The sequence below is a fragment of the Dendropsophus ebraccatus genome, chromosome 3 (genome assembly GCF_027789765.1).
Source record: "Dendropsophus ebraccatus isolate aDenEbr1 chromosome 3, aDenEbr1.pat, whole genome shotgun sequence".
Lineage (NCBI taxonomy): Eukaryota > Metazoa > Chordata > Amphibia > Anura > Hylidae > Dendropsophus > Dendropsophus ebraccatus.
The window spans coordinates 193,848,453-193,863,783 of NC_091456.1; positions in this window are offsets into that span (position 1 = coordinate 193,848,453).

The following is a 15,331-nucleotide window of genomic DNA, read 5'->3' on the forward strand; positions in this document are numbered from 1 at the left end:
TTTGTTAATTCTAGCCTTACACTGCATGGTCGTCTGATTATGATGATGATACACTCTGCAATGAGATATGATGTACACTATGATGGTCACAATATCATGATACATGATTGTACTAATTTATGCACTGTATATAATTAATTGATTTGTAATTGCTGTGTAATTGATATGGAACACTTTAAAGAGTGGTTTGGACACTGTGTTAGTCACGCTTGAGAAAGGCTGAGAACCAGCCGAAACGTCGCGCAAGTAGGATGTGAATAAAGACATCACATTTTTTCACTGAGAGGTGCTGTCTTCGGTTGTCTTTTTGGATTTATGTCCGGACGGAGGGGTCCTATCCGGTGAGGCGAGCACTCCACTACTTACGTTTTTCTATTACCTACCTGTGCTGTTCATCTGATATATTGGATTTGAGTTGACCCAAGAGCGGGCACGGTATTTTTCCATTTTTTCATCTATTTTACCTTTGGGTGAAGTTAGTGATTTTTTGGATTTCTTTTGGACTGTTTTTTGCGGATAGACTGTATTTTGTGATTCTTTATACCAACATGGCTACCACATCCGAAGTATTTGCTCATTCCAGTCAGGATGTTGAAAGGATTCTGGGTAGACTACGCTGTGATGCTGCTTTTTTGAGCGCTGTGGATATTGATGGAGTCAAGAGAAAGTGGGAGAGTATGTCTAAGAGGACTATCTCATTAGAGCTACATTTGGCAACCATCCTTGAATATTATAAAGCAGGAAGGATACCAAGGGGGATGAGATCGCAGTTGACACCTAATTTGTTTCCGAATAACACCGAATATTGTAATCGTTTTGCACGCATTTCTAATCAGTATGCAAGAGAAATAATGCTATTGAATCTAGACTTTCTACAGGATGAGATTGAGGCGTCGAAAATACAATTGGAACAAATGGATTCGGATTTAAGTGGGGTTTTGTCTTTAGAGGATTTACAACACTATAAGAACTGTGCTGATCAGACTTTAAATGTATTTAGAGATAAACTGGAGAAGGTGAAAAGACAGAAATGGAATAGAGACCTGGAAGATTACAAATCTGGAAAGATATATATGTGGCAAAAGGATAACAGTAGTGGACAGAGATATGGAGGGTCCAATAAGGGCCCACAAAAGAGGAAAAGGAGATCAAATAACTCTAACATGAATGACGATAATGATGATGCATCTAATGTTTTTTTAGACGGACAGGACGCCCCCGAAGGGGCGGGAGGAAGCACAGACGCCGCTTCAAAGGAGCACCCTGGCAACTTATCAAAGAAAGAACGTCCAATGGCCCAGGCCAACAAGAAAGACCCCCCCAAGCCACGGAGGAAAGATTCACAGAGGGAGCCAATTCCGACTCGGAGTCAACCACAACCCAACTCGTGGTAAATATTTCCTCCCATAATCTCACAGATGTTGAACTCTCTTTATTGAACAAAGGGTTATCATTTTGTCCACATACTGACACAGATTGGTTCCAACTGGATCTAGATTTGCATGAATTATATCGTTTGCTTAAATTGAAAGTGTGGTTCTCTGAGAAGGATACAACTAGGGTCTCCAACACTATCAGGGTCCCCGATAAGAGTGAGCTATGTCTGGGTGAGACAGGGTTACGTATTAAGAGTAGTTTTACTCCCCCTGGACAGAATCCCGTTATTGACACATTTGCCTTGAACGTGGGGAAACAGGTGGAGGCGTTGAAAAAATCCCATGGTAGTGATAAATTCAACAACCTCTCTAATAGTGAAAGAATGGCCCTCAGGGAATTACACAATAACAAGTCCATCACCATCAAGCCAGCTGACAAAGGTGGAGCCTTGGTGGTGATGGACACAAAGGACTATTTGGATGAGATCTTTGGACAGCTGGCTGATGATGAGGTGTATGTCCCATTAAATAGTGATCCTAAATTTAGAATTAAAAAGCTACTAGATGATGTGGTTGAGGAAGCATATACACTCAATGTTATAGATGAGAAACTTAAGGATTTTTTGAGTGTTGAACATCCGATTACTCCGATTCTTTATTGTTTACCTAAGATCCATAAACGCCTGACGAAACCTCCGGGGCGCCCAATTGTATCGGGGAGAGGATCTATCTTTGGCCCGGCAGCCATCTATCTGGATAAGTTATTGAGGGGTTTTGCCACATGTACTCGATCCTATGTTAGGGATACACAGGACTTCATTGACAAACTTAAGGACGTTGAGGTTACGGACACAGATATTTTGGTCTCTTTTGATGTAGCTTCCCTTTATACATCTATTGATCATGAGAAGGGGATGATGGTTGTTAGGGAGGCCCTTGAATACTCTGATATCTCCCCACATGCTGTGACTTTCCTTATGGATCTCCTTAGGATCATACTTACTGAGAACTATTTCCTCTTCCAGGATAAGTTCTATGCCCAGCGGCGTGGCACCGCAATGGGCAGTAATGTCGCTCCGACATATGCCAACATGTATATGGCGGATTTTGAGAGTAAACACGTCTATGTGTCCCACCACTTCGGGTCGGTCCTGAGGTGGTGGAGATACATAGACGATGTTTTTCTGATCTGGCGTGACTCCGAGACGGCCCTTGATGATTTTCACACATACCTGAACAGGGTAGACACTAACATCAAGTTCACTGTGGTCAAATCCAGGGAGGGTATCCAATTCCTAGACACATGGGTATACAAAGAACAACACAGATTATGTACTGATCTGTATGTAAAACCTACAGATAGGAACAACCTTCTGTTGTATACCAGTCACCACCCAAAACCCATGATACGTTCATTGCCCCACAGTCAGTTGTTGAGGGTAGCGCGTATTGTGCAGGATCAGAGACGATTGCCTAATAGGTTGGATGAGATGTGCAGGAAATTTTCAGCCAGGAAGTATCCACGGACACTTATTTCCCAGCAGAGACAGAAGGCATTGACCCCACAACAGAATAGACATACCAGCAGTGACCCGCGAGTGACCATGGTAACCACCTATTCAGACACCAGCAATACACTAGCTAAAATTGTGAGAAAAGAATGGCAGGTTTTAGGTAGGGCCTTCCCACATATCCCTGAATTTGTTAACAACCCTAGGATGGCATACAGACGTCCATCAAATTTGAAGGACAAATTGGTCAAAACTGATGTAGGTCCAAGTCATGAGTATACACAGACGCATATTGGGAAACCTAGAGGTGGATGTTTTCCATGTCTGGGGTGTGCTAATTGCCCATACATGATGAAGGGTTCTACTTTTAAGCATCCATTAACACACAAAGAATATAGGATACATGAACATCTGACCTGTCTGACTGATCATGTAATATATGTGTTGACTTGTCCGTGTGGGTTGTTATATGTAGGGGAGACGACCATGCAGTGTAAGGCTAGAATTAACAAACATCGGTCGACCATCCGCACGGGTCGTATGGATCTGCCAGTCTCCAGACACTTCATGGAAGCTAAACATCAGCTTAGTGAACTGAAATTTGCTATCATTGATAGAATCTCACGGAGTAGACGAGGCGGTGACAGGGAAGCTATTCTCAAGAAAAGGGAATTAAAATGGATATACACGTTAGGGAGTCTGGCACCTGCTGGGTTAAATCTGGACTACAGGTTGTAGAACATCTCTTCCCCCACTCTGGACCCATCCGTGTAAACGGGCCCAGGGATGACATGCATCACCACAGTTCCCTTTTTGACAGATGGTACTAGAATGAGTAATCTACACAGTGTCTTATTATGACTTGTATATATATATATATATATTTGCGAAATACTCACCTTTCTTTTTTCTGTTCTACTTTGTAGAAACTGTATGAATATGACCGTCATACATTGAAGAATATCGACCACATGATCCTGAATTTGACATGTCTGCATTATTTGATTTTTAAGTTATTATTTAATTTTTCTGTACATTTATCCTGGGCACCGTGCTTTATATTTATATTTTTTTGAGCCACCAATAAAACAGTTGGATGGAGCATCTTTTTGCTTTGATATTTCATTGTAGGCTGAACATATGCGATATAGTCTATATTAGTTTTTATAATTTAGTTTCTATGGTAAGAGCTATTTATCAGATGGCACCAGATCGGCAGAAGTCAATATTTTACCACTATGACTACACAGCATAATCTGTTGGAGACGGCACTGTCACGTCATCAGATGAAGGTGAAACCGACTGTGTGCAGAGTTTCCCTTCAATGATGCTGCGACTGAAGGTGGTTTACTCGCACATCAGTGTGAGGACCTCCGGTGGACGTGAGGTTGACAGTTGCCGTCTCTTAGCTTGTGTGGTCATTTATGACACAAGGGACGCAGTTCCCAATTTCTCTCTACATAGGACGCAGTTCCTAAATCCTGCCTCTAGAGGTGCTAGTCTCCTTATCTTGTTCTTTCACCCTGTTGGACTGCACAGCCGGTTATTTTGCCAGCTGTATATACTAACTGTTTTGGTAGACAGCTCGTTTGTCTACATTATATCCTTTTACACCTATCGCCATCGTTACACACACTATGCGCATTTGTTCAGCCTGCCAGGAAGGTTCATAGCCTTTTTCCCTCTTCCAAAATGGCGCCCAGGTTGTCTGAACGTCACTGCGCATGCGCCGGTCTCGCACGGCATAGCGTGATGACGCAATAGCATGACGCGGACGCAGTGACGTTCGCAATACAGCGTTTGCTGCACATGGACACGCCATGTTTACAGGAACATGTGGGTAAGATCATCTATTTATTTATATGTTTGTAATTACACTATAAGATTTACACTTAAGGGTATTATGATTGTGAATTAGATATGCACATGGAACTTGTCTTACACTATGAGATACACTTGATTATGATGATGATACACTCTGCAATGAGATATGATGTACACTATGATGGTCACAATATCATGATACATGATTGTACTAATTTATGCACTGTATATAATTAATTGATTTGTAATTGCTGTGTAATTGATATGGAACACTTTAAAGAGTGGTTTGGACACTGTGTTAGTCACGCTTGAGAAAGGCTGACTGCCCATACCCTGAGAAGAGCCTGATTTTTTTTACGCGCTTAGACATAGGAACAAAATAAATCTCATTAGATCGTGGATATTGCCAGTGATTTCAGAGCACCCACTCACTGACAATAGGATCTTTTTTTCCCAGCACCCACTAAGTTATAGACACTGTATTCACAGAGCCCAGGGATTTGGTATAACACAGGATGAGATGAGTGCGCCCAATAAGTTTGAAAGGCGGACACTCAACTTTGGGAATTGGTTAGGAAGGAGGACGCTGTCTTCACTAATGAAAACGGATTGGTATAACACAGTATGAGATGGATACCTCGCAGACTGAGCTACTGTAACTTGCGGCACTGTGAGGAAAAGCCAGAGAGGCCTCCCAAGACATCCTGTGGCACAACCACTCCCGCAGGGTGAGAGCTGGGCCCGTTCTACTCAGAACCTGTTGGTCAAGTATAGAGACAAACATGATGTCCTTATTTTGACTAGAATCCATGATGCTGGTGTAATGTACTGGAGGTGGGCAGTAATAGGGACAGATACTGGCTGATGAAGAATATAACTTTACTAAAAAACTAGTAATATGAACAACGTACAGGCTTTACATAACAAAAAGTCGGTAGTTTTGTTAGTTATTAACCCTGTCTTCAGGTCGCACGCCTTTGCAAAGGGAGTCTCCCTCTCCTTCACACGCCGGAGGGACCCACCATTCCTCATCAGGATTTGTGGGCTCAGAAGTAGGAGCCTGTATGGGTTCTTCTTCAGGAATTCTTTCCACAAAAGTGCAAGGCCGCAACATGTTTAGGTGTAAGACCCGGGGTGGTACTCGTCCATCTTCTGGCCTCACCTCAAACACAGGAATGGCAGGATTTGGCTGTCTCACCACCTCATAAAGCCTGGACTCCCACTTCCATCTTAATTTCCCAGTTCTTCTGGCTGTTAGGTCTCGCACTACCACACGATCCCCATGATGCAGAGGCAGTTCTCTCAGCCTTTGGTTGGCTGGTAAGTTATGAGGCCCCAGCTTCTGGGACACCAAGTTGTACATTTTCCTGAACCCTTCTGCGATGTCGTTTTCATTCTCTCCTTCATCTGGCATCATCATGTTAAGGGGACATCTCCCATTCCTTCCGAACATCAGCATGAAGGGTGAGTACATTGTTGTAGAGTGCACAGTGTTATTATACACCCACACAAGTTCTGCAACATAGTCAGGCCACATCTCCTTCTTCTGTTCTTCCAGTGTTCTCAAAAATTGTTCGGTTAAGGTGTTCACAGGCCCCATTGCCCTGTGGGTGATATGGGGTTGTCCGAGTCTTCCTAATCTGATAGAGCCGACATAACTCTTCAATGACTTTACCCTCGAAACAAGCATCCTGATCCGAATGTATTTAAGTGGGACACCCATATGGCAAGATAAAGTTCTTCCACAGTGCCTGTGCTGCTGACTCTGCTGTCTGATCTCAAATAGGGACAGATACAGCAAATTTGGTAAAATGATCTACCATAACCAGCAAGTGCTTAAACCCCCATAAGGATTCTTCAACAGTCAGATAATCCATCATCACCAGCTGTAGCGGATAATGGGTTTGAATATTTCCAATTGGGGCCTGTTGATGTCCAGCTCTGGCCAAGCAACAACTGCGGCAACTCTGACACACAGTCTGTGCCACCTTCTGGAGATTGGGATGGTAGTAGTACCGCTGCAGCCATATATATAAGTTTTGGCTGGTCCAAAGTGCCCCTTCCTCTCATGCATCCACTCGACAACTCTTCTCACCTCAACAGTAGGTAAAAGCACTTGCCAAGTAGGTTCGACTTCTGTGGGAAGTTGGACCCTTCGATAAAGGACTCCCTCTCGTATAGTCAACCGATCTTTCTGCTGCCACAGTCTTTGACCCTCAGGGCTCAGGGTTTCTCGCTCTTCCCGCACAGGTTTGTAATTTTCCTGCAGCCATTCCTTCACCCTGGTAATCTGATGGTCCTCAAGTTGGCATTCCTGCCACTCTTCACTGGACCCATCCACTAGGGCAGTCATTACAGGGGCAACTTTCTGCACTGGGGCTACCTGCATGAAATCTGGGGTTTCATCTTCCGGTCATCATCAGTGGGCCCACTTGGCTCTTCTATAGGGTTCCGAGACAGAGCATCAGCATTCGTGTACTCCCGGCCAGGCCGGTACCGTGATTTAAATGTGAACTTGCTGAGACGAGCCATCCATCGCTGTTCTAAAGCCCCTAATTTGGCTGTGTCCAGGTGCACGAGTGGATTGTTATCAGTCATCAAAATGAATTCTGCCCCTGTCAAGATGTCAGCGAACTTCTCGGTCACCGCCCAGCAGCTCGAATTTAAATGAGCTATAGTTGTCAGGATTTTTCTCACTTTCATGCAAGGTCCAACTTGTATATGCAATCACACGCTCTCCTGCACCTGGGTGAGTACTGCACCCAATCCTTTCAGTCTGTAACACAAAGGGCTTTGTGAAGTCGGCGTAAGCTAGTATAGCAGCACTTGCCAGCAATCTCTTCAGTTCTTGGAAAGCATGGGCAGCTTCTTTGCCCCAAGGTAGTAGTCTCTCTTATGTCTCCCGAGGTGTACAACCAACTAGCAGTGCATACAATGGTGCAGCCACCTTGGCAAAGTCCTTGATAAACCTTCTGTAGTAGTTCTGTAGTAACCCCAAAAAGGACCTTAACTCACTTCCTTTAGTGAGCACTGGCCACTGTTGTACTGCTCGGACCTTTGAGTCCATAGGTTGGACGCCCTCTTTGGAAACCACATGGCCCAGAAACTCGAGGCTCTCTCTAAACAAATAAGACTTGTGGGGTTTTAGGGCCCTATTCCACCGGACGATTATCGTTCAGATTATCGTTAAATCGTTCGAATCTAAACGATAATCGTTCGGTTGAAATGCAGTTAACGATTAACGACCGAACGAGAAATCGTTGATCGCTATAAGACCTGGACCTATTTTTATCGTTGCCCGTTCGCAAATCGTTCGCATTGAATAAGACATCGTTCGGTCGTTCGCAATAGATGCGAACGCATTAGCGAATAAATAGCAAAGAAAAAACGATCGCAATTACGATCATAAGTAACGATTATCGTTCCATGGAAATGAGTGAAAGTTTTCAGGTCTTTCGCGATTGCGGTCGTTTGAGATTGTTAATCGTTAACGATTATGCAAACGATAATCGTCCGGTGGAATAGGGCCCTTAGCTTCAACCCATGTTCTTCCAACCGTGTCAAGACTCGGTCCAGCCACTCTAAGTGTTCCACAAAGGTGGCAGAAAAGATGATAATATCATCAAGGTAGATAAGCAGTCACTCATGGTTAAGCTTCCCTAGGCACAGTTCCATTAGCCTCTGAAAGGTGGCTGCTGCATTGTTTAGCCCAAAGGGCATTCTCAGGAATTCATACAGGCCCATAGGTGTAACAAATACTGTCTTTTCCCTGTCTTTTTCTGCAACTGGCACCTGCCAGTATCCACTAGCCAGATCGAGAGTGGAAAAGTAGAGGGCTTGTCCTAATGCTGCTAAGGAATCTTCGTTTCGGGGAAGCGGATAGGCAACATGTACCTTACAGGCATTCAGTCGTCGATAATCAACACAGAATCTTATGGTCCCATCCTCCTTTTTGACCAGTACAATGGGAGACGCCCATGGGCTTTTACTGGGCTGTACCACTTTACTCTCATGCATCTTCTTCAGAAGTGCTTTTACCTCCTGATACAATGCTGGGGGAATTTGTCGGTAGCGCTGTCGGATAGGCGTAGCATGTCCAGTCGGAATTTCATGTTCCAATGTCTGTGTCATCCCGAAATCAGCCTCATGACAGGAGAAAGCGTTTGTGTGTGCCCCTAGCACTTGAGCTCACTGTTTCTGTTCTCGCTTAGACATTCCATTTCTGTCTAAGTGCACCTTTTCCAACAGCTGCTCACCGGTCATAGGCTGGGCGCTTGCTTCCATGTGGCACAGGGTAAGTGTAGGCATGTCAGTATCGGTAGGTTCAACGCACCAGTGTTGCTCCTGAGCAGCCTGCACCTCCTCAATTGGATATACACCGGCAAACAGTTCTCTTGGAGCAAGAGTCATCAAAATTATTTAAGGGGAAATCCGGATAAAAAAAAACTTGTTTTCTATTAAAAGTATATTAAAAGTAATATAGATGTGTCTATACAATGTATTACCATATCTGTGCGGTTCTGCCACACTGGTAGCTGATAGAAATCCAGGAAGTGAAAAAAAAGGCCTCTGTGTCAATTCACATTGTCTCCTGCTCCTTCTGCTCTCCCACCTTAGGAGACAAATCTTCCATGCCTCTGTCTCACATTGTGTGTGTTTGCTGAGCACAGGCTGATGATGCAGACAGGGGGCAGGGTGTGATGTCACAGGAGGCGTGGCTGGATAACCCAATCCCCTGAGTGAGTCACCATCTCTGTCCGGTCAGAAGCAGCTGCTGCACTAATTTTAGTGATTGTAATGGGTGGGGGCTGTGATGATCACATGAGGGAAAGCACTGCATTCTGAGAAATGCTAAACCAGAAAGGACAGAAACACAAAACAGAGCAAACCCCCCCTCCCCCCAAACAAACTGGGATAGACAGGTAAGTAATGCGTTATGCTTCTGCAGAAGTTTCAGTTTTTTTAACCTCTACCTGGAGTTCCCCATACATCTCACCAGAACCCGCCCCCCCTTGAACAGTACACAGGGTTCTACCTACTGCCACACCCTCTCTTTGCAGCACTGATTCTAGCATAACCTCAGCTTCCTGTAATTGATATATAGTGTCTACTGGGAGGGGCAAGAGTACGTCATAACCAGCCCCCACTACTAAGGATACTGCTGGAGGAACCTTCACCAAGCCCACCCTCCCTGTCAGTCCAGAGAGCATGGCCTGTACTCTACACTGCTTAAATATCCTTTGCAGAGCTACTTGTGGGGGGTTTTGGTTTGAGACCCCCTTCCAGTACTTGGGTCCCAATTCTTGAGCCATCAGTCCATCTAGTTCCCGCAGCACATTCATACCCAGGATCACAGGCACATCAGGGTTCATAACATCTTCAACCACCACCACCCCCTTGTCTTTCATGGGACATCCCCAAACCTCAATGTCTGCACACATAATCCCAACATGTCGCATAGGAAGGTTATTGGCACCCCTCAGCCTTAACCAATGGGCATTTCCTTGACATGCAGTAGTTGAGCAGTGGGTTTTCAAGGCAGGCCAAGTCATAGTGGTAACTAGAGATGAGTGAACCGGGTTCAGGTTCGAGTGCAGCCGAACCCGAACTTTCGGCATTTGATTATCGGTGGCTGCTGAACTTGGATAAAGCCCTAAGGCTATGTGGAAAACATGGATATAGTCATTGGCTGTATCCATGTTTTCCAGACAACCTTAGAGCTTTATCCAAGTTCAGCAGCCCCCGCTAATAAAATGCCGATCGTTCGGGTTCGGCTGGAGACTCGAACCCGAACCCGGTTCGCTCATCTCTAGTAATAACCTGCGATCCAGTATCAATTAAACAAACTAGCTCAACCCCATTTAACTTAGCTTTGATGACTGGGCTCTGCCCTACTATGTCCATTGCTTCCACCTTGGGGCACTCTATGGTTTCCCCTGCAATTTGCCCCTCAACTGCAGGTGTCACTATCACTAGTTTAAATCCTTTTGGCGCCCTGGGGAACCTCACTGTGGACAGTCTCTTGCTCTGTGACCTTCCTGGTGGCATGTCCAGCACTTCTGCTGTGTATATTGAGGTTTCCAACAAGAAAGTCGCCTCATTTGTCTAGGTGGTTCATAATTATGGGCTTGTGTAGCTGGCAGTTCGTCTCTGCGGTTTAGTGCTAACAGTATCCCTTTCATGGCTTCTTATAGTAAAGTTATCCTTGCCTCTGTTTACTAGGGGCAGTCTCTACCTGTGGGGCCACTGCTACTGTCTCAGTCAGTTCTTCCTTCTCCAGGATAATGGTCTCACAAAGAATTCTATGTAAGCTAAGCTAAGGTTCTAATTTAAGTCTCTCTCTAAGGGTCCTCCTCAAGGGCTGATTCTTGAGGCCCAGTAAGAATTGATCACGTACCACCAGTTCAGCATTGGTGAATGATGCAGCCTCCTGGTCTTCCTTTTTCTGTAGCACAGGCATCCGCTCCTGCAGGGCATTTGCATACTGCGCCAGAGTCTCACCTTCTTTCTGGAGCCTGGAGAAGAACTTCTTCCTTATCACTGCTTCAGAAGAGACATCTCCATATACATCTTCTAACAAACTGACAATCTGTTCAAAGGTCTGTCTGCATCTGGCCGGCTGTAGCATAACAATTTTCCTAACATCACCTAACATAGAAACATAGAAGATTGTCGGCAGAAAAAGACCACTGGGTCCATCTAGTCTGCCCTTTTAGTATTTTCTTTCTTATTATCTTAGGATAGATGTATGTATATACCAGGCAGGTTTAAATTCTGTTATTGTAGATTTACCAACCACCTCTGCTGGAAGTTTGTTCCAGGTATCTACTACTCTTTGAGTAAAATAATATTTTCTCACATTGCTTCTGATCTTTCCCCCAACTAATCTCTCACTGTGTCCTCTTGTTCTTGAGCTCAGTTTTTTATTAAAAACACTTCCCTCCTGAACCTTATTTAGTCCTTTAACATACTTAAAGGTTTCAATCATGACCCCTCCTTTCCCTTCTTCCTCCTATAACATATATAAAGGTTTCCATCATGTCCCCCCTTTCCCTTCTTCCTCCTGTAACATATATAAAGGTTTCCATCATGTTCCCTCTTTCCCTTCTTCCTCCTATAACATATATAAAGGTTTCCATCATGTCCCCCCTTTCCCTTCTTCCTCCTATAACATATATAAAGGTTTCCATCATGTTCCCTCTTTCCCTTCTTCCCTCTGTAACCTATATAAAAGTTTCCATCATGTCCTCCTTTCCCTTTTTCTCTTCTGTAACATATATAAAGGTTTCCATCATATCCCCCCTTTCCCTTCTTCCTCCTGTAACATATATAAAGGTTTCCATCATGTCCCCCCTTTCCCTTCTTCCTCCTGTAACATATATAAAGGTTTCCATCATGTCCCCCCTTTCCCTTCTTCCTCCTGTAACATATATAAAGGTTTCCATCATGTCCCCCTTTTCCCTTCTTCCCCCTGTAACATATATAAAGGTTTCCATCATGTCCTCCCTTTCCCTTCTTTCCTCCTGTAACATATATAAAGGTTTCCATCATGTCCCCCATTTCCCTTCTTTCCTATACAGATTCAAATCCTTCAGTCTTTCCTGATATGGTTTATGCCTCACACCCTCCTCCATTTTGTATCCCGTCTTTGGACCCGTTCTATTTTATCAATGTCCTTTTTTAGGTGAGGTCTCCAGAACTGGACACAGTATTCCAGATGTGATGTCACCAGAGCTCTATACAGCGGGATCACAATCTCCCTCTTCCTACTGGTTATACCTCTAGCTATACACCTTCCAGTGTACTCAAAGCTTTAGGTGCTGGGCTACATTACACAGCCTGTCTGCTCCCTCCAGACTCTCCTTCCAATCTTCCCGCAATATATTTGCTTTTGAAGAATATAACTTTACTAAAAAACTAGTAATATGAACAACAACGTACAGTCTTTACATAACAAAAAGTCGGTAGTTTTGTTAGTTATTAACCCTGTCTTCGGCCTCACGCATTTGCACAGGGAGTCTCCCTCTCCTTCACACGCCGTCTCCCAGGGTTACGGAAAGCACCAGGTCCCACACAATGACTACTTGGGGCAGTAACCTGTTTCTCTTCAGCCGAACCATACACTCATCTGTACTGAGCTGCACTTAGTCTGTTCCCGAAAGTGTGGCCCCACTCACTGGTTGTGATCTGTGCCCACTGGTAGCTGTACTGTGGCTGGTGCTGGACCTCCTGTCTCCCCTTCATCTGTGGCACACGCTCTGCCAGAGGTCTGTAGCTGTGGTGTGCAGGTGTCCTGAGCTGCCTCACACCTTGAGTTAAAGGGAACCAATCACCCAGAAAATCAATGTAAAGACAAGGATATGTGCTGATAGATCACCCAGCACACTTCCCAAATATGCCCCTGTAACCTCTGTGCCCCCCTCAATTAGACAGTAATCTTACTTTGTTCAGGTCACGCGCTGTATGTAAATTTTTGCTAAGTAGTCCTGGTGGGCGTATGTAGTCCTGGTGGGCGTATGTAGTCACGGTCCGGGGGCGTATCTAGTCACGGTCCGGGGGCGTATGTAGTCACGGTCTGGGGCTGTAATCACGCCCAGAGGGGCGTGATTCGGAGGCTTGCGGTCCAGTGACGTCATCCGGCGGCTAGCGTTCCGCGTCGCGGCCGCGCCGACGTGTTCGAGAACCTGCGCATGCGCAGTACGTCAGCGTCGTCTCCCGCCGTACTGCTCATGCGCGGGTTCCCGAACACGTCGGCGCGGCCGCGACGCGGAACGCAAGCCGCCGGATGACGTCACTGGACCGCAAGCCTCCGATTCACGTCCCTCTGGGCGTGATTACAGCCCCAGACCGTGACTACATACGCCCCCGGACCGTGACTAGATACGCCCCCGGACCGTGACTACATACGCCCACCAGGACTACATACGCCCACCAGGACTACTTAGCAAAAATTTACATACAGCGCGTGACCTGAACAAAGTAAGATTACTGTCTCATTGAGGGGGGCACAGAGGTTACAGGGGCATATTTGGGAAGTGTGCTGGGTGATCTATCAGCACATATCCTTGTCTTTACATTGATTTTCTGGGTGATTGGTTCCCTTTAAGCCTGCTTTAGCCCTTCTATCAGTCACAGGTCCTGCTGTTACCTCAGTACATATACGTCCAGCTAACACAGCAGCACTTCCTGTTTCCTGGGCTTTCAATCTACCCTTCTCCTCTGGGTCCTGGCTTCCCTCAGATTGCTGTATAAAAATGGAAGCAGTTCCCTCTTCTGGCCGTGGCACTGAAGCCTGATTGAATTGTGGATTACAATTAGTATATGGGAGTAGTTGATCTGTCTGATCATTAAGCCATCCAGTCCTCTGTGAAAGACCAACATGTGGTACAAAAATCCGAATATCCGTGAAGCACCTGTGGTGTCCACATGCTGACCGTGCTGGTTCCTAAAAAAAAAGTCTGATTTTAAAATGTTTTTGAAAATTTTGAAAATTACTTTATCAATAAATAAATGATCAAGCTTTCTATTGTCTTAAAAAAAATTGAAAGCAAGTGTAATAAATGCTGGCAACATAAAGTAGACGTACTGCTAATGTTTTTTACTTTTTTTATTATCATTTTTAAATTGATGATACATTACAATTAATATAAAAAACATCCCTAAACCATCAATAACAATGAATCCCCTGTGACCCCTACTGCCCACATACCCCCTTATCTCTGCTTCCTTACATCCGCATCTGGGGCACTCTTGATTTTAGAGAGAAATACAGGAGTATAGTATAGTCACTGCACAATATTATACTGCACAATTCTAGGTTTCATTGCCTTCGATACGTATTTTATATTCTGAGATATCAGCACCCACTGAAGTTCAGATATTTCCCCAATCTCATCCTCCCATTCCCTCTTGCTCTTTAAATACCTCTCAGCTTTACTAAGCTAATGTTATTTAGGATCTAATTCATGAGGCAGAACTATTTTCCTTACAGGCAGAAAATTTCTAAGTAAGAAAAATGTTGTGATTTTTTTTTTTAAAGATAGGCTATAAGTATCACCTCCAACACCCCAGTAATATAAAGTAGAATATGTCAGGAGAACCACCAGGATCGGTAGAAGCATCCCCAAGTTATTAATGAAGAAAGTGACACAGGACATAGTCATAACATGTGGCCTGGTCCAGGGGGTCATGAAGGGGTTAAGTTGCGCTCATCCCTAGTGTGGACCAATAAAGGATTTCTCTGATTTTGCAGCTCTTTCTTGTGCTGGCCGTTCTTCTTCTCCCCGGTATTACTATAATGGGAGGGATACTGTGATACAACTATTGGGCCGATATTCTGCAGAAGATGGAGACATTTCTATTCCTGGAATTGCTGCTAAAATGTCATCAGTTGTTCTGTTATTATTCTGTATGTTGCTGTATATATTCCCCCAATAGGCCCCACCCCCAAATGTTACACCGACCAATAGCAGAATAGTAGCAGTATCCACCATCTTTATTAGCTAGCTGCTATTATATATACACACACACACACAGGATATAACAATAGTAGCAGAGAGCGTGCGGAAGCACCCGAACACAACGGCCATTACTTCTTATAAGATTCTCTCCTAATCCCCG